At 39.4% G+C, this 19470-nt stretch overlaps 1 protein-coding gene across 2 annotated transcripts in view; it reads left to right on the top strand.

Moving 5' to 3' along the window:
* The first annotated feature begins 114 nt into the window (after window positions 1-114).
* Window positions 115-19470, top strand: part of LOC101159893 (zinc finger protein GLIS2) — a 36871-nt gene continuing 17515 nt past the window's right edge. Inside the window, exon 1 of one of the 2 annotated variants that reach the window (XM_023958813.2) lies at window positions 115-724. The gene's annotated coding sequence lies outside the window, so the exon portion shown is untranslated. The remainder of the gene's footprint in view (window positions 725-19470) is intronic. The other variant, XM_078950385.1, reaches the window with a different exon arrangement.

Raw genomic sequence — 19470 nt, 5'->3', positions numbered from 1 at the left:
AGGCACAACACATGTGAATGTGGTAGAATACTATTTTGATTTGATTTTAGACACTAATTTAAATAAAAAAACAATGTCTGTGTTTTGTTTTGTTTTGAATTTTATGAATTGATTGGTCTTTTGCATGCAACGTAAAGTAAAGGACACTTCAGTTACTTAAGATTTTACTGGTTTGAGGGTGACTATGACGCAATGGAAGCCTGAATTCTGTGATTCCTCCCTGAGGCGGTCGGAGGGGCTGGATCTCCCGTTTGCTCTCCTCCTTCCCTCCCTCCCTCCTGATGGGGAGCGTCGGTAGGTCGTTCCTCCTCTCAGCTGCTCGGAGCTCAGATGACCAGCGTCGCAACTGAGCGATGCACCTTCGACACAGACTTTGCTGTTTTTTGAGGACGAATCTTACAGACATTGAAAAATATTCTTCATTTGTATGCCTTTAACTCTGATCTGCTCCAGAGAAATTGAGAGCTAATTTTATTTTTAGGACAAGATTTGTTTTTAAATCGCTCAACTAAAACCTGGCTGCGTGTAATAGTTACAGTTTTCCGATTTTTATACTGATGGAGTCTTTTTTGTAGCAGAGGAAGATGATTGGAAGCTGATTTAAAGCGCGCAGGTCAAACTCCTTTTATTTTGATGAATTGCGCTCAAAGTACCGACAGCATTTCATTTCCAGACAGATCCAAGACAGAAGAAGACATTCTCAAGATCCATAGGGTGTCTCGAGGTAAGCCTCAACCTCTGTTACAGAGATAAATGTACAAAAAGCAAAAGGAAGAAAAGGAAAAATGTAGTCTGACCAAGGTTTTAAATGAAATTCATTTCAGGAGAGAAATCTTCATTCACTTTTGTTTTAGGAAGTAGATGGGTGTAGTCAGCATGTGATTAGACACAGATCATTGTCAATAAGGAAAATTCTTGAGCAAAGTTGGCAAGAAACAAATAAAACAACTAACAAACCAAACAATTTATTCAACGGTTTTAAAAAAAACCCATCATAATCTGACTGACCCTCTATTGCACCCCCACTCTCTTAAAAAAAATCATTCAATTCACTTGAAATTATTATTAAGGTAAAAACTCAAAAGTCTTTCATTTATGGATATTTTCTTATGAAGAGAATATAAATAAAAACACACATTACAATAGTAACTTAAGTGGATCTCCATGACATTGTCTCAGAAAGACCAGGGCAGTGCTTTCCACTCAAAAAATAACATTTTCTAATTATTTCAATATCAAATTTATATTTAATGTTCCAGTTTGATCATTAAAAATCTTGCAATACATTGATGAACTGGATGGCTCAGTGTGGAAGTCGATGGATAAATAGAACAGGAGGAGAAAAACTGTCTGGTTTGGTTCAGACATGATGATAAAGAAAGAGAACAGAGACAGTCTTTTCAGATGGTGCTGTTATTATGAAAGTATGTTTTTTTTAATTCAGTCTTTTTATAATTTGATTTTGTAGTATTAAGTAACAGTAAACCTTCAGTATCATTTATCGGTGAGTAGATCTTGTCTTTTTATTTATAAGCTAGACTTAGTGACATATTTATTTTTTATTAGATTTACAATAAATGCTGTCTAAATGCCAATATTTTATATGCTGTAGGAGTAGCCCTTAGAACAACCATCCTTTGATCTCAAACCTTATTAACTCTGGGCAGTGAATACACTCAAACCTCTTGAGACCCCATCAATCGTTTGACATACCTTTTTCTTTTAATTTTGTAGTCACAGGGCCTCAGGTAATCAGAATTAACTACAGTAGCAATAAAATCCATGATATGATTTATTCGCATGTGGACCGCAGGTCTCAATTTTTGTCACAGACAGAAATGTAACTTTTTTCTTTTTTGCTCCACTTTAATGTTTGCCAGAGTTTACATAAAATTGTCTCCTAAACGAGGAATCATTTCTGTTGGCCAGGAGTCTTCTGAAAAAACAGTGTGCCTGTATTTGTCACATCTAAGTTTATAAAAACCACTTTAGGCACAATTCTCAGTGATGACAGAACAGCTTTTTGAAAAAAATTGGCTTAATTTTAGGACCATTCTGTTCTTACTATGAATTTAAAAAAAAAATGCTGTAAAGTCATGTAGGATTAGGTTATGTAGACCTTAAAATAGAAAGAAAGGGTCAATTAATTGAGAAAAACCATTTACCGTCACACCTAAACTGTTTTAAGTCCTTGAAAAGATTTTCTATGAAACGTAAATTTCCTAATTTTCCTAAATACAGATGATCTTTTAGGTATTATTAACTGATTAGTTGGCATTTATTTCCTGAAGTACATCTCTTTACACAGGCCTTTTCTCCTTTATAACAGTATTGTACGTGTTGGAGACTTGTTGCATCATGCTAATTTGCAAAGGCTGGTCTGAATGTCTTGGTTTGATTTGAGAATATTTTGGAAGCTAAGCACGTTCCTCTGATGCATCAGTCTTGCAGCTTCCTTCCTCTCAGACTTCTGTCTGTTCCATGGATAGACTGCACAATCCATATGGGATCTGTCTGTGCAGTGTAGTCACCATTAAAAACAGTGAACATTCATCAAAGAAAATAGGAAGAAAAAGAAGTGTACAAAATAATGGTAGAAAAATAAATACATAGCACAAGTAAAAAAAGCTAGAAAACTAAACAAAAAAAGACATCAAAGCGGCTGGATGGCTCAGTTAGCTTGCTGTAGGACTGGTGCGCAGGAAACCTGGGTTATAGGGAAATACAGGGTTGTGTCAGCAAGGGCATCCGGCGAGAAAACTCTCTGCCAAACCACCTCTGCAAATCAGTGAAAGCTGATCCCTGACGGGATGTGACAAAAGATGAACAACAACATTAAGAAAAAAACACAAAAAAATGGGGGATGAGAAATGAATTAAAAATATCTATATATTATAATAAATGAAAAAGCAAAGGGCAACAAGGTTGGAGGTTTCACAAAAAGTGTGAAATAAAAAAAAATATATATAAACAAAGACCAGTAAGCAAAAAATAAAATTAAGAAAAACAATACAATTTAGGAATCAATAAAGAATCATAGAAAACAAGTTGGAACAGTGTAAGGACAAAAACTGAAGCAAAAAAAAAAAAGTAGATAAAAAAACTGACTCACATATGAACTGAAGTTCCATCTCACTGCTAATCCACAGAGTTCAATATGATGTTGGTCCTCCTTTTACAGCTACAGCTTCAATTCTTCCGGGGAGGCTGTCCACAAGGTTGAGGAGTGTGGTTATAGGAATTTTGACCATTTGTCCAAAAGTTCATTGGTGAGGTCACACACTGATGTTGGTGGAGAAGGTCTGGCTCTCGACTCCACTCTAATTCATCCCAAATTCACCCCTAAAGGTGTTCAGGTCAGGACTCTGTGCAGGCCAGTCAAGTTCATCCACACCAGACTCTGTCATCCATGTCTTTATGGACCTTGCTTTGTGCACTGGTGGACAGTCATACTGGAAGAGAAAGGGTCTGCTCCAAACTGTTCTCACAAGGTTGGGAGCATGGAATTGTCCAAAATGTTTTGGTATCCTGAAGCATTCAGAGTTCCTATCACTGGAACTAAGGGGCCAAGCCCAAGTCCTGAAAAACAAGCCCACACCATAATTTCTCCACCAAATTTCATACTCGACACAATGCAGTCTGAAATGTGCAGTGCTCCTGCCAACCTCCAAACCCAGACTCGTCCATCAGATTGCCAGATGGAAAAGTGTATTGCATCACTCCAGAGAAGGCGTCTCCAGTGCTCTAAAGTCCAGTGGGGGGGTGTTTTACACCACTGCATCCGACGCTTTGCGTTGCACTTGGTGATGTGTGGCTTGGATGCAGCTGCTCTGGGATGGAAACCCATTCCATGAAACTCTCTGAGTACTGTACTTGGGATAATCTGAAGGTCACATGAAGTTTGGAGCTCTATAGCATTTGACTGTGCAGAAAGTTGGCGACCTCTTTGCACAATGCACTCCAGGATCCGCTGACGGCTCTCCATCCATTGTTGTTCCCAAACTTTTCCATTTTGTTATGATCGAGGTGACAGTTGGATGTGGAATATTTAGGAGAAATTTCAAAACTGGATTTGTTGCACAGGTGGGATCCAATGACAGTTCCACACTGGGATTCATTGAGCTTCTGTGAGCGCTCCATTCTTTCACAACTGTCAGTAAAAACAGTCTGCATGCCTGAGTGCTTGATTTTATACAACTGTGGCCAGGTTAAGTGATCTGGACACTTGATTCTGATCTTGTGATGATTTGGATGGGTGAGCGAATACTTTTGGTAATATAGTGAGTGTGTGTATATACACACATAATTCTAATCCACGTGTACCCCTCTATTGTACATTGCAGAAACAAGCCCTTGGAAATACATAAAAAAATATTTACCTCACTAGCAGATTTCTTTTAAATATGCAAAATAAATCTGCCAATGGGGTTTCTTTATAAAAAAAAAATTATAGTCGGTAAAAGAGCATGTTTTCTCAAACTAAGATTATTTTGCTATTGAAAAACTTTCTTTACAGGATTTTTTTTTACATTTTTTTCTTGAAACAAGGATCTTTTTACTTTCATTAGATTCAGTTTTTGGCTCAGTGTTTCTAACCTGAGCCTTGATGGAAGCTTGCACGGACACTGCTGTCCTTCACCTTCTGTTGTCTTCATACTTTTCTGCTGTTTGTACATGATGAGTTCAGTGGGTTCAGCCCTGCAATAAAACCACCACTCACCCTACTTTGTCCCCCCACAGCTGAGGCAGAAGTTAGCAGGCCTCAGGCCTCCCTGGTTCTTCTCTTTTACACAACTTATTTTCTCTTCTCCTCTTCTCTCCTTGTTGCGGTTGGCTTTGTCAGACACATCCCTGCAATGGATAGTCTTTTTTGTCTTAGCTTGAAACCTCTAACTAACCGCTGGCTCCTTCCATCCCGTCCCTCCTCCATCTTTGGAATGTCTTAGTTACCCCCACTTTATGTTTCCGCTCTTTCATTCTTACATGCTAAAATCCCCCACATGCTTGTGCCAGCATCTGCAAATAAACACAAAAATCCCCAAAACATGTTTGCATCGGGCATAATTTGGTCCACGTGCCCACACAACATCGTAAACACGCACATTTTGAAGAACAAAAAGGCCCCCATTGGTTTCCGCAGGCCACCTGTGCAGACACACGCATACACAAACACACACACACATTTCTATAAATCTCTTTTTTTAACCTCTTTTTTCCATTATCCTCATGAGAGCCAAGAGCTGGGGCCTGTGCTTCCAAACCAAACACAGACCGAATTCCAGAAAGCCCAACTCAACACCCCTATCCCTCCACCCACCCTTTGGCTTCTCCCTCCTTCATTTTTGCCTCCACTCCTTTCTCCCATTTTCTGCCTTTTTCTCCTCCTTCTCCTCCTCCTGTTCTTCTGAACTGTACCTCAGGAAGACAATTCAAAAATGACTTGGAGTAAGTTGAAAAGGAATGAGTAGAAGAATAGATTTAGGAAAATGGCACCTCAAGTTTATCACCTAAAAGAGAATTATTTGTCATTGATTTGTCATGTGTGTCTGCATGCAGCAGCAGTATTCCTAAACTTTTTGTACTTGGTGACACACTGATGCAATAGTGTAGTAAGTAAGTGTTGTGGTGTTTAACAAAATTATTTCTTTTAGTGTTTTAGTGCTGTAATGACACTCAGGGAAGTCATATATGTTTTCAAGCAACTGGCCACTTTACTACACATACAGTAAGTACAATAAGTTAGCTATATTGTGAAAAACTCAGGAGACACACAGTGTTTGTTTCACTTCACTGATTTTTGGGATAAGGAGACAATTGTATTGGGGTGATAGACCTCATTTTGTGAATTCCACATAATGGTCTCACTATGTACAGTGTTCCTATCCAGTGAAACCAAAAACCAAAAAAACCTAAAATAAAAACCTTCTCAATTTGGCATCAATTTCAACATTTGGTGGTTATAAATAGAAGGCCCTGGAGAAGGTGAGGTGAGCGATACGCTGAGGTTGATATAGTCCTTACGGTTCGCTTCATCATGTCAACAATTCTACCAGCACACCCCCAACTTTCTGTTCATGGATGATATTGCTCCACCACATGGTGCCAGAATTGTCATAGATCAACTTTAGGAAGTGGGAGTGCCTCATATGGTATGGCCAGCAATGTCCCCTAACCTGAACCCTGTAGAGCACGTCTGGGCCCAGCTGAAGCAGAGAATGGATGATTATACCCCACCCCTGAGTAACATGGTAGAACTGCATGTAGCACTTATGGGAGAGTGGAAACTTTTACGTATTTCATTAAAATTCAGACCAAATAAGAAAATCATTTATCTAAATAACATTATCACTAATTTATTGTGATATCTGTATACTACAATGGTGTGGTTAACTGTGTAGAATGCATAGTTTCATCTAAATATGTGATTCTACATAAACTCTGTTGTTTGTGTTTGTAGATGCTTGCTAAGTAAAGGGTGTTTGTTTTGCTGCCTGTGCCAATCTTTCAATGAGACTTTGTGTATAATTTCCCCAAAAAACGAATTTCTATTATGACATTGATTATGTAATGTTTCATGCTACTTTTGGTGTTTATTTTAATGACTTCTTCTTTTACTTAGATTTTTTTGAGCAAAGTATTAAAACTATGTTTTTTCTAAGTATGATTATCAACCCCCTGATTTGACCTTGTTTGGATTTAGCACATAGTGTCAAAACAATATGAACTCCGAATGTCTTAGTGGGAACAGCCAATTAGCCATAGAAGATGGAACAGCACCCTACAGGCTTGGTTGTCTCAGTGTTTGCTACTAAAATTATTGCCGTCAATATCTTTAAGAGGGATGTTTTCTGTTGCTTGTGAAGGCACATTCTCATTCCCAGAGGATGTTTTTACTAGGAAGCAGTGGATGCAGTTTGTTTTCCAAAGGGAGACATATGCCTGTAGAGGAGAGTTCCATAAATAAAAGTCAATATGAACCTTGGTTGTGCTACAAAGATGCCTAAAAGAAAACGAGGACCGGTAGGTTATTTGACCCGGAAAAATGTAAATGTCAGGCATGTCTTTAATGGGGCAGACTTTTCGCCTTTCTTAAAATATGCTTGTGGGGTTCTGAGAGGAAGAATCATTTTACCTAGAGCAGCCAAATTGTCTAACTCCTATATGTGTGCATGTAGAAGAATAGCTTTTAGCTTTTGTCTGGTCGGTTTGTCGGTTTAATACATTTCCCCCTTCTTATTTGTGTTGCTGTGCATTGGGATCAGGGGGAGTCTTATCTTTGAACAGTTGGCCATGTAAAGTGTTGTTGGGGTTGTTTTAGTATTCAGATAAGACTTGACCTCAACAGGTGGGACATCCCCAAAACTGCTGCTAATAGGAAGAGGAAAAACTTTAAAGCTGCTTACACATCGGGCGTTTGACGCAAGTTCAAGAATGTGCTAAACGTGCATTTATGAACATGCGTTTAGCGCTCACACTGGTAAAAGCAGAGAAAGGCTTCCCTTTTCCTTTTTCTATTGTTTACTAGTTCATGTCTGTCACCTAAAGTTGGAAGAGGCTTGGTGCGAAGTGTCAAACCAGTGCAAATCTCGTGAATCTTGCTCTAGGCTTTCCCTTTCATAACTTTATTCTGACAAATGAAAGACTTGGTATAATTCCATCCAGGCACAAACTCCAGTTATTAATTTCTCTTCCAAAATCAAATTTTAAATGCTTTGCACTTTCGTTTATTAAAAGGGACGCCATCAATATGTCACTACCTTATCTAAGTTTCTGATTGGTCAAAGTTTGACCAGGTTAACTTGAAATAGCCACGTGTTTCGCACAGCCCAAAAACAGTCATAGAAACTTGACTAGCTATGAGTGAATGTGAGAGTTTTGAATGTGGAAGCCTGAAAAGCACGTTTACGTGCCTTTACATAGACATTTTACTGAAAGTGGGTGCTTGATAGCGCGTTGCTTAGAGCGGTGTGAATGTTGCGAAAAAGAACTAGTTTATCAATTTATGCAAACTTTTAAACCGACACAAAAAATACAGTTTATGCCACAGTAAAGGTCTAATTAAGATTACATATCCATCAACTAATAGCCTCTTTAAGGCTAAAAAACACCTCTGTCTAGTTTTCACTTCACATTGTTGGGTTGAACCACTTGCTAATCTTAGTAAGTGTAAAAGAAAAGTTTCTCCAAGTCTTTATCAGCTCAGTCTCATATAGGTAGTGTAAGATCAGCCTTTAGGTGGTTTTATTTTTGGACCTCCTCATTAAAATATGAGAGTTTTTGAGAGTTTTTAGAGTTTTATCTCAAAATAAATTCTTGAACATGACACAATTGTACTAATTGCAATTTTTACAGATCTCATCTTATACCATTAAACTATACTAACTAGCTCAAGCTCATTGCACAGAAATTGACTGGAGCATTTTTTCCTTTGCGTTTCTTTGTGTCTTTCCCTACTGAGAATGAGAGGAACGCCCAGAGTACAGCTGGTATTGGTTATTATTTACTGGCTTGGCACGCACACACATGGACACATTCACACACACAGAGTGGAAACAAATTGGGTGAATCAGCTCTGCACATCGGAATGTGTGGCATATGTGTTTGTGTGTTTTAAGTTTGGATGACAGAAAGAATGAAAGAGGGATGCTGAGAAAAAGAGACAAAGTGGGAAAATAAAAAAGCTAAATGACAGCTATGAGAGTTAAACATTTCAAAAGAGGGTTTTATTTTTTGCATTTTGGCTAACCTGACCATTAACCTTTTACGGGATCTCTTGTCTTTCACGAAACTCTTCTCTTTCCTTCCTCTGCAATTTCATTTCCTCCTCTGCTTTATTTTTTTTGTTCTTTCTCTTCATATTTTCACCTTCAGGCACAATGTCTGTTTTCGGTTTTTTTCCTCAACAACCCTGGATTTTTCTCCCCCCTTCACCCTGGTTCTTTCTCATTCTTAAACCTCTGAGGCCGCCGGTCGATGAAAGCATCAGTGAGGAGAAGAACTTGTTGCTTCATTGCTGGTGAGGAATTACAGGGAGGGGAACCAGAAAGGAGATGGTGGTTTCTGTGTTGATTTTGTCCTCATGCCAAACTGGTGGATGGTGCTATTGCAAGGGATTATGGGTAGAGATTAGGAGCAAAGGTAGGGGACAGGGGTACAGTTAAAACCAGAAGTTTACATACACTACATAAAAACAGACATAGGCTTTTTTTCTCACCATTAGACATGAAAGAAAAGTAAACCTTTGCTGTTTTAGGTCAATTACAATTAACACAATTATTTCTATTTGCTAAATGTCAGAATAATGAGACTAGGGTTTTTTTTTGACAAGTTTTTACTACTTTTATCAAGATCAAGATCAGTCAAGATACTAGGAAGACAATTGTGGATTTGCACAGGTCTGGCTCATCCTTGGTCACAATTTTTAGATGCTTGAAGACAATTGTACGCAAGTTTAAACATCATGGGATAGTGCTACCATCATATCACTGAGGAAGGGGAGATGGGTTCTATGTCCCAGAGTTGAATGTACTTTGGCCCAATATGTGCAGACCAACCCAAGGACTAAGGTAAAACATGTTGTGAAGATACCTGCTAAAGATGGTTAGAATGTGTTGTTATCAACAGTGAAAGGAGTACTGTACAGACATGGGTTGAAGGCTACTCTGCTAGGAAGAAGCCATTACTCCAAAAACATAGAAACAGAAAAGCCAGATTAAAGTTTTCTAATGCATACAAGGATAAAGACTTAAATTTTTGGAGAGATGGCCTGTGGTCTGACGAAACTAAAATTGAACTGTTTGGACACAATGATGATGGTTATGTTTGGAGGACAAAGGGGCAAGCGTGCAAGCTTTGGAACATCATCCCAACTGTAAAACATGGGGGTGGTAGCATCATGGCGTGGGGTTGTTTTACTGCTGGAGGGACTAAATCACAAAATAGATGCCATCATGAAGAAAGAATAGTATGTGGACATATTGAAGCAACATCTGAAGACATCAGCCAGAAAGTTGATGCTTGGGCGAAAATAAATCTTCCAAATGGACAATGAAGCATTCTACCAAACTGGTTACAAAGTGGCTTAAGGGTAACAAAGTCAATGTTTTGGAGTGGTCATCATATAGCCCGGATCTAAATCCTATTGAACATTTATGGTCAGAACTGAAAAGGCGTGTAAATGCAAGTCGACCTAAAAACTTGGCTCAGTTACACCAGTTCCGTCTGAAGGAATGGACCAAAATTTCTACCATTCTTGAGAGAAGCTTGTGGAAGGATATCCAAGACGTTTGAACCAAGTACTGCAGTTTAAAAGCAATAGTACCAAATACTAATAAAAAGTATGTAAACTTTTGACTTTGACAGATGTAAAAAAAACTTGACCAAAAAGATCCTATTCTCATTATTCTGACATTTAGCACATAGAAATAAGAGGTTTAAAGTTCCTTACTTCAAAACTTCGTTAATGTTACAAGTTGTTTAACCCTTAAATGTTACTAAACAGCACCACTAGAAAACAATGTGTCCTTAAATGTGCTTATTTTTTACATGGTTTTTACTTCCTTTCTTTCCAATGAAAGACAGGAAAATTTCCCCTTTATGGGATAAATAAAGTTTTATCTGTCTGTCTGTCTGTCTGTCCGTCCGTCCGTCTGTCTGTCTATGGTAGACATTTGATGGCTCGGTTGGCTGTGGGTAGGACTGGTGTGTTGGGAAAGCAGGGTACATAGCTGGGTACATATACTACTACTCTGGAAAGCCTAGAACAAGATTTGCAAAATTTTCACCACTACAACATATCACTCTAAGCCTCTTCCAACTGGAGGTGGCAAATATGCCTTGTTTCTCTTGTCATATATTGTTTTTCTTTGTCCTCCTGACTCTCATCATTGAAATATATTTAAAAAAATATTCGTATTTCCTTTAAGCTTTTTTTTCACTTTTCAGCACATCCCTTCAAGGGTTGCTACAGAGGATGAGCTCTCACTGATTTGCACAGGTGGTTTGGCAGAGATTTTTATGCTGGATGCCCTTTTTTGACACAACCCTGTATTTTATCTGGACTGGAGACAGGCACAGGGGTCCCAGACTTGGGCCTTGTTGTGGTTATAGAGTTAGGCAGTGGTAGGAAGGGTCTTGCCCAAGGACACTAACTAGATGAAGCTCATCACATCCCTATGAATATGTACCCTGCATTCCCATTGCACCAGTCCTACACACAGCCAACTGAGCCATCAAACTGCTACCGTATTTCCTTTCATATCCTCCCTCTAAAATCCTGTGCTTAGTTAACTGGTATGTAGAGTTTATTATTGGTATCCTGTAGTCAATTGTTATTTAGAGTTTAATGCATGTGCTGAGACCCTACACGGTGATTTATTACTAAAGACCCACTCCAATGAAAATTGTGTTTTTATAATATTCTTGTTACAATATTCTCATGATGGAGGACATATATAAAATAAATTAAGATTAAAACTGGGTTTTCTTAGTACTTCTTTATTTAAATCGTGATGCTTCAGGAGCAGATGAAAACCCACGGCTTGAAAAAGCTCATGTTTGTGACAACAACTGTGATGGGCGGGCCAAAGTCTCCCTGCTCTGCTCCATTTCTGATGCATTCACTTGGAGACTCATAGATCCCTTAATGTCTTCATTTTCCTTCTCTGAGCTGGCATCTGGGTTTAAACTAAACGGCTGGATAGCTCCGGTATTGCTGGCTGTTTTTTTTTTTTTTGCTACACTAATGTTACCGTGGGGTTATAAGAGGCTGTAAGCTAGTGGGAGAGAGTGTAAACAAAAGCAGGATGGGATATCAGCAGAGGGTTACTTTTGCACCAACAGTCCCACCCACAAGTCAGAGCTGAATTTCTAATGAACTACTGCGTCTGTGCAGAAATTATATCTTCAAAAAAAACAACAACACGGGCTTCTGGAATTTTGCTTTAAACTGCATTCCGGTAATCATAATAAAAAGACATCTGGGAGCAATTTTACAAAAGAAAAATTAACCTGTTTATCATTTGATAAAAATGCTATGCTCTAATCATTTTTAAGTACAGCATTGCAAGCTTTGCATTGTGTCTGTAGAATGAGGATGCATGCTGCTTACATTTACAGTTAGGGCTGTGACGATAACCGCATCACCGCGGTGATGAGGTCTTCACCGCGGTAATGACCTCATCACCGCATCACCGCACTTTTTTTACGCACTTTTTTTTTACGTTTTGCATATGGTGCGTGATTGGAACTATAATAAACACATTACACGCATTCATCTTTGCTGATAATTTACTTTTTCTGCTAGTCCTGTGTTCAGACTTTCCTTCTTTCTTTCAGACTGTTCTCTCCTTTTCTCCGACCGCGCCTGTCTCTCTCTCGTAGGCGCGCTCTCAGTGCGCTGCACGTGACACGCGGCTCCCTTTACAGTTACACCAGTGTTTTTCAACCTTTTTTGAGCCACGGCACACTTTAACCTTGACAAAGACCCCGCGGCACACCAGCATCCCAAAAAAAAAAACCTCAGTCTGTATTTATCGACAGCCCCCCCCCCCCCCCCCCGCAATCTCACGTGCATTTTTGTGGTAATTGTAGCAGAAAAAGCAGGAAGTTGGAGCTGTTTTTTCTAAAAGATGAAATAAAAGTTAAGTTAGAAAATTCAAAAACAGTTTTATGAGTGTTTGTTGTGGTTTCAAGACGTTTAAGGACGACTCATTTTACGCTAAGATGCTGTCCCTTTAACCCAATGCATCATGGGAGATGTAGTGTGAAAACTGCCGCAAAAGGGCAGAAAGACTAGTGTCTCTGAGCTTCAATGTTTTGTTCACTTATTCCACGGTCTGATACTGGATTCTGTGGAAAGCTACACCGCTAAAGACGAGCTTTGGCTGGTATTTTTGTTGGAACGGAGAGACTTTATGAGCTAAAAGGAACAAGGAAGTGGAGACTTTAACCACTTCTGATTGGTCAGACTGATGACATGTGATTAAGCCTTCAAGAATGATTGGCGGAGACAGTTAAAGGGGCGGGACTTTGCCGCAAACGGCTTTAGCTGCAGCCAAATCGCGGTACCGTCATTCTTATCAAAATGTCTTTAATAGAATCAAATTAACACAAAGAAAAAATAGTTTTATGATCTTTCATATTCCTAACTACTCAGTGTTTTATCAGGGCCTGTTTGGATGAACAAAGAGCTGATTTCCTGGATATGGTTAATGTTTTTAGATCAGTAAATGAGGGCAATTTCCCACGGCACACTTGACCATCTCCCACGGCACACTAGTGTGCCGCGGCGCACTGGTTGAAAAACACTGAGTTACACAAACAGGCGCGCGCTTTCAGAAGCACACATCCTTATTCTACAACAGAAGTTTCCGTCTCGCAAGGAAATACGACAAATTTACTGCTTTCTAATTATTAATTTCCATTGCAAGCTGCGTGCGTTCTTTAGTGCGCGACACGGCCGCCCGCCGGAGGATTTTGTGTTGGGGGGGGGGGGGGGGGGGGGGGTATTACTGTTGTCCTTCACTCCGTAACACCAAACATGAACGCGCGCTGTTAGATTTCCATGAAAATCACAACATATTTTGTTTGGGAACTATTTTTTGCAGCGTAACGTTACATGTCTGTATTAACAAAAGGCGGAGCCTCCTGCCCCGCGTTCTTCATGGGTGTCAGGCTTCACGGCTACCGGAAAGGTGACAGTGTCTGCAGTCTGCTTATCACTGGGCAATATATAATATTCTGAGAAGATGTCTGTACCAGAGAGCACAAGTGAAACTTTCCTGCAGCTCCAGAGCGGTCCGCTGCAGAAGAATCAAAACGCACCCCAAACACACGTGTGCGCACCTTCCTACTATTCCTACACAAGACGCTCCGCGCTCACACACATAGTCAATCTACAACACCTATAGTTAGTTCACAAGTTAGATATGTAGTTGTTAGTTGTTACTGTTGTTTGTTAATAAAGAATAGTACGTTGTAATTGTATTTATTTCCGATGCGGCCGCCAGAGGATTATTGTGTTTTTTTGTTTGTTTGTTTGTTTTTTGGGGGGGGGGCGGTTAACCGCGACACCGCGCCCCCTGGTGGTTCATCACCGCAGTGATGAAAAATTTGACACCGTCACAGCTCTATTTACAGTCCAAAATCAAATTGGAACAAACTTGGGAAGTTCTACTCGGATTCACATATATGTTGCACTTGTTGTCATCAGTCATTGAGTGCATCTCATTGTACCCCAGCATCAATAGCACAGGGGTAAGAGTAAGAATGTAAATTCAATCCTCCTTTTGTTGTAATGCAAAAATCACGCAGGTACAAAATTGTCTGGTTTACAGACACCAAAAGTAATTTTTTGGCTAAGCATGTTATTTTAAACTATTTTTATTTAGCACAGCTGTTGTGGAAAAAGATAGCATGCTGTTTTTTGTTACGAAGCAACGTTGTCTGGGGATAGAGGTGTGGTGTATTCGTTCGACTTGAAAAATGATCTTGAAGCCCCAAAGAACTGACTTTAAGGCTATGTTCACACTGCTCTTGACAACGCTAATGCAAGTGGCAACTTCTAATGAAAAGTCTATGTAAACATGTGTATAAGCATTTCCGTCTACTGTGAAACTCTTAACGCTTATTAAAAACTCTGGTGTTCAAGCATTGCCACACACATTTTTAAGGCCATTTTCAGGCTTTATGTACAACATGTTTTTGAAAGCTAAACCAAGTCAAACTTTGAGCAATCATGGACTGAGTGACATATGGATGGGGTCCCTTTTATTTCAGGGAAGTGCCAACTGTTTGAAAATCGATCATGGAGAAGAAATTAATAATTGTGGTTCATGCCAGGCCAGAACAATATGATACCCAATCTTTCATATATTGCAGTACAGCTGTAAAAAAGACCCAAGAACAAGATTTGCAAAATTTGCACCACTACAACATATCATACTAAGCCTTTTCCAACTGGAGGTGGCAGATATGCCTTAGTAAACAGTGGAAAAAGAAGAAGCCCCTCCCTGCTTGTCCAGTGTAAACACCATGGGCAAATGAGTGTTCAAGTACCTGCGTTCCGAGTATTCTTGAACGTTCGTCATAAATCCGATGAGGCTGTAGCTTAAGACTTTATCTATTTTTATATTAAAGAACTGAAGTTAACTCTCCACTGCTATCCGTGCCTATTCGCTTAAACAACATTGTATCACAGACAGTTACAAGGCTATAAAGATATTTATTTTTGCTAAATCTGCTCATTTGCTGGTTCATGTCAGAATTATCTGCTGCTTTATAGAGAAATAGAAGGTAGTGATGGGACTGGTTCTAGGGAGAAATGATTCTCCTGAAAGTGATAATTTAATTGAAGTTAAAGTGTAACTTTAATATCAAAGCTTAGATATTTGAGTTACAGACTGACCGAAACCACAACTATAAGAACAACAATTATTAAAAAAAACAAAAAACAAATGCTCTATTTTTTTTCTTTTTTCTGTGTTCTACGTATTGACTCTGGTATTCAGAATGAACTGAGCAGGAATCTGCTTCTGAGAACAAAATTACATAACTTGTTTTTTGAAAGCCCATAAATGGAGGAGACGGTTCTCAAAACTTTGAAGTTTTTCTCATTTGTCTTGGAAGAGATTTTGTGTGATTTGGTCAACGGTTGAGAGTGAATGTAATTACAGAGGGCAAAATGTTGGAAGACTGATGAACAAAAGAGAGGCTGCCTATTTCCTCAACTATGTCTCCACTTTGCTTTTACATGTGTGGTTCAGCCCCAGAAACACAATTTCTTTTGGTGAGATTTCATAAAAAAGCCAACTGAAACAATAGCTTTACAGTTTTGGTCATATCAGCTGTTTGGAACGCTGCCACAACATTCTCCTCATTCCTGAGATGTGCCTCTTATCTAAAGGGTGTTCTGTGGCCTAGCAAACATCACAGCAAATGTTGTTATGAAGATGAAGATGAAGAAAAAGATCAGAGAGTGGCATAAGTGATCTCTGTTGGCTGAATATGTCTGTTGGCTGAATCCGATTCCTGCAAGGTTTCCGCACAAAGTTAGGTTTCAAGGAAAGGATCATTTAAATGTTTTCAATAGAAACAAGCCATGTTGCAAAACCTTCTGCAAAACTTTTTTCTGACTTTACAGGTGTGTAAACAATCAAAATGAGTTTAGAAAAGTTTTCTCCTCCTTTTCCTCTGGCAGCTGCTTTCACTCCCTTTTAAGTGCCGAGGACGGCACTGTCAGCGGGAGAAACACTGCAGGCTCTGTTGGTGGCGATTGCACACTTGCACTGCGGAGTTGCATCACTTTGAGTCTCTGAAATACAAGAGAGAAGGAGAGAGAGCACAATCTTGAATACATAACTGGAAAAGTCTAAGGAGAGAAAAGGGTGGTCATCTGACTCCCACAGTCCTTTCCTCTGACGTTTTTTGCTGCTATTTCACTTTTCTTTACCCTACATCATACCGTTTTCAAGTTCTGTAAGATGTTCTCTGTCTTAAACGAACTAAGAGCGTTCTTCTTTTGATAATGCTTACCATTATTTTAGCATAAAATGCAATGTTATATCTTTGTAAAACTCTGTTTTCTTTTTAGCACCAACAATTCACTTTTTTTCTTTCCTTTTCTTTCCACCATTTGTCAAACAGGTGTCCAGTTTCAGCCAACTTCAGTGTTTCTCATAAACGCTTGCACCTCAGCTCAGACTTTCTTCCTCCCTCAGTTTGCCTCCAACACAGAAACAAAGCCTCCTGCCATCTTTGCTGTTGCAGATGCATTGCGTAATACCTTAAAAGGATGAAGGCTGGAAAGTTCAAAGTATTTAGGAACTGAAAAATAAGGACTGCATCATCCCTGGGACCAGGCGCTGTCCTACATCCCACTCTTTGCACCACTTTTCACACATCAGACATGAAAAGTGATAACATTTTGTTCAACACCCCTCTGCTTTTTCCTCTCCCTTTCTATTAACAGATTAGAAACTTAAAAAAATGTAGAATTAAAAGCTCTATTTTAGGACTTCCATCAACATCAGGAATGGTTGAACACAATGAAAAAGACAATGAAGAAAATTGGAGAAATTGGAACGGGAAATTTACTGAAAAAAAAAAACAAATGAAGGAAAAGAAAAAGAAGTGGGAGGCCTACAGAAAGTGAGACATATGTTCAGCTAAAGGAGAGGAAGAGGAAAACCACAGGATTGGGGTGGGGGTGGGGGGCAAAGCAGGGCTTCGTGGGATAAAAAGTTTGTGTGAGAGGAGGAAGGACTCCCTTCAATGTGATAGTCTTATACCTGGTAGGATGTAAGAGCACTGTTAGTAAGTGTGATTTGATGAGTTTCATGGAGGTACAATTGATTAAGTTCAATGAAAAAAGCAAAGAGTGACAGTGGAGAGAACAACTCCATCTAAAATGGAACATTTTGGAACAAAGCTCTAGTAGAACCAGACTTAGTTTGGCTGACCATCTGCTGTGACCAGTTGGGGTCTGAGAGGACCAGAAAGAGACAAAGAAACACCAACAGAATAAAGAAACTATGCGAATAGTCTCACCCACAACTCAGAGGCAACTTTCTAATGAACTGAATGAACGAAACAGAAACGATGTCCTAGAAAACAACGCAGGTTTTTTTTAATTTGGCCTAAAACAGCATCATCATAATTAAAAGACGACTGGGATTGATTTTACAATAGAGCAGGGGTGTCAAACTCATTTTCACTGAGGGCCACATCAGCATAGGGGCTGTTCTCAAAGGGCCAGATATAACTTAAACATGTAAATAAATGTAGCTACTCCTTAATGTTAAATAAATCATTATTTATTTATTATTATTTTATCTGCTTATTAAAACCCACAAAAATCCATTAATGAAGGATCAAGCTGTCCAAGTGAATAAAGAAAAATAACAAACTGAGCTAGAAAGAACATGTATTACACATGTAGCATTTTACAAAAAAAGGGTGCGCACAGCCTTGCATCCAACTGATGGTTTGATGACAACAATTTGTCTGCATACACCCATAAAGCCTGCAAACATTGAATAATTACAACAGCAGCTACACATAAATAATATTTAATTGACTACAAAAAAATGTATTTTAAAAATTAAAAACTTTAATGCTCTCACCGGCCACACACATTGACATGGCAGGCCACATTTGGCCCCCGGGCCTTGAGTTTGATACATGTGCAATAGAGCAAAAGATGATCAGAGTAACTCTTTAAAGAAGTGAGCAGAACTGAGAGAATTTCCTCAACCCCATTATATAACAAATGTATTCTGCAGCTTTTTCTTTAAACATCTCAAGAGACACTCTGCGGAAGTCTAAACGCATGCCCATATGTACCTAGTTATGCACCAGCATGTGCTTGATGGCAAAACAGTCAACCTCTGTTTTGTTAGGCAGCAGGGTTTTCCTAGGTGGGCCTTGGCATGTGGGGGAAAAGCTGCTGGAGCTTGGAAGCTTATGTTATAGGAGTTCCAACTGATGTGATCATGATCTGTGTGCGTTCCTGATCCATATGTGCCCCGTCTCATGCAAGTACAGGAGGGGAGTCAGAGAGGTTGCTGCAGATGGATAAAGGAGTGTGGTGGGGTAGCTGGCAAGCTGACTGTGGGTCTTAAACATTGACTTCATTGTGGTTTCCCCTTTGCCTTATATGATGTTGTGAGATTGTGTTGGTGAATGTGGAACAATTTGTGGCCACAGCAACTTCAGAAGTTTAAAAAGCAGGACGTGTAGCTTTCTGGGAGCTGTTTGAGTTCAGTGAAAGTAAGTAAAGAAAACTCATTCTGCTAGCTGTCATTATAGAGTCATTCTGCGTGACAGCCAATTGAGGTTTTGTCACAAATGTACGCGCAACCCTCGTCTGGCGCCGTTTAGGAGTTCCCCTGGAAGCAAAATTACTGTCTGACTGAAAAAACAAAAAACCTCAAAACACAACAGATGTCTGCAGGCGTTTTCTCAATTTACCCATTAGATTTTAAAGAAATACTAAAAAAAAGAAGAGTTTCTTTAGAAAACTTCAAGAACATATAGTCCAACTGTGATCCTCTTTTATTATTTAGTATTATGACGTTCCCAGTGGTCTTTTAATTATGATCTAAAAACCTGTATTGTTTTCTAGGACATAGTTTCTACAGAGTGGCAGTAGTTCATTAGATATTCAACGCCGGCTATACCTTCACCTGGCTTATAAAATCACTGTTTGTTTACACCAGGGGTGTCAAATGTCAGGTTTTCGAGGGCTAGCCACCTGCAAGTTGTCCAAAAATCCTGCTTAAACTGCTGCTGATTACCTGGATCAGGTGTGTTTAGCCAATGAGGAGCTTCAATGGCAGGTCGGTTGGACGACATGTTGGACACCGTCCCACATGTCCTGGATTCTGACACACCTGTTGTACACTCTCTTCTGTTTGCCAAAAGCATCTCATGACCCTAACCTGACAGTACCGGTGCAACAAAAATGGCGAG

The sequence above is a fragment of the Oryzias latipes genome, chromosome 1, assembly GCF_053564925.1.
Source record: "Oryzias latipes strain Hd-rR chromosome 1, Olatipes_Hd-rR_3.1".
Classification (NCBI taxonomy): domain Eukaryota; kingdom Metazoa; phylum Chordata; class Actinopteri; order Beloniformes; family Adrianichthyidae; genus Oryzias; species Oryzias latipes.
The sequence above is the reverse complement of the archived record's forward strand: the minus strand, read 5'-3'. Positions and strand labels throughout refer to the sequence as shown.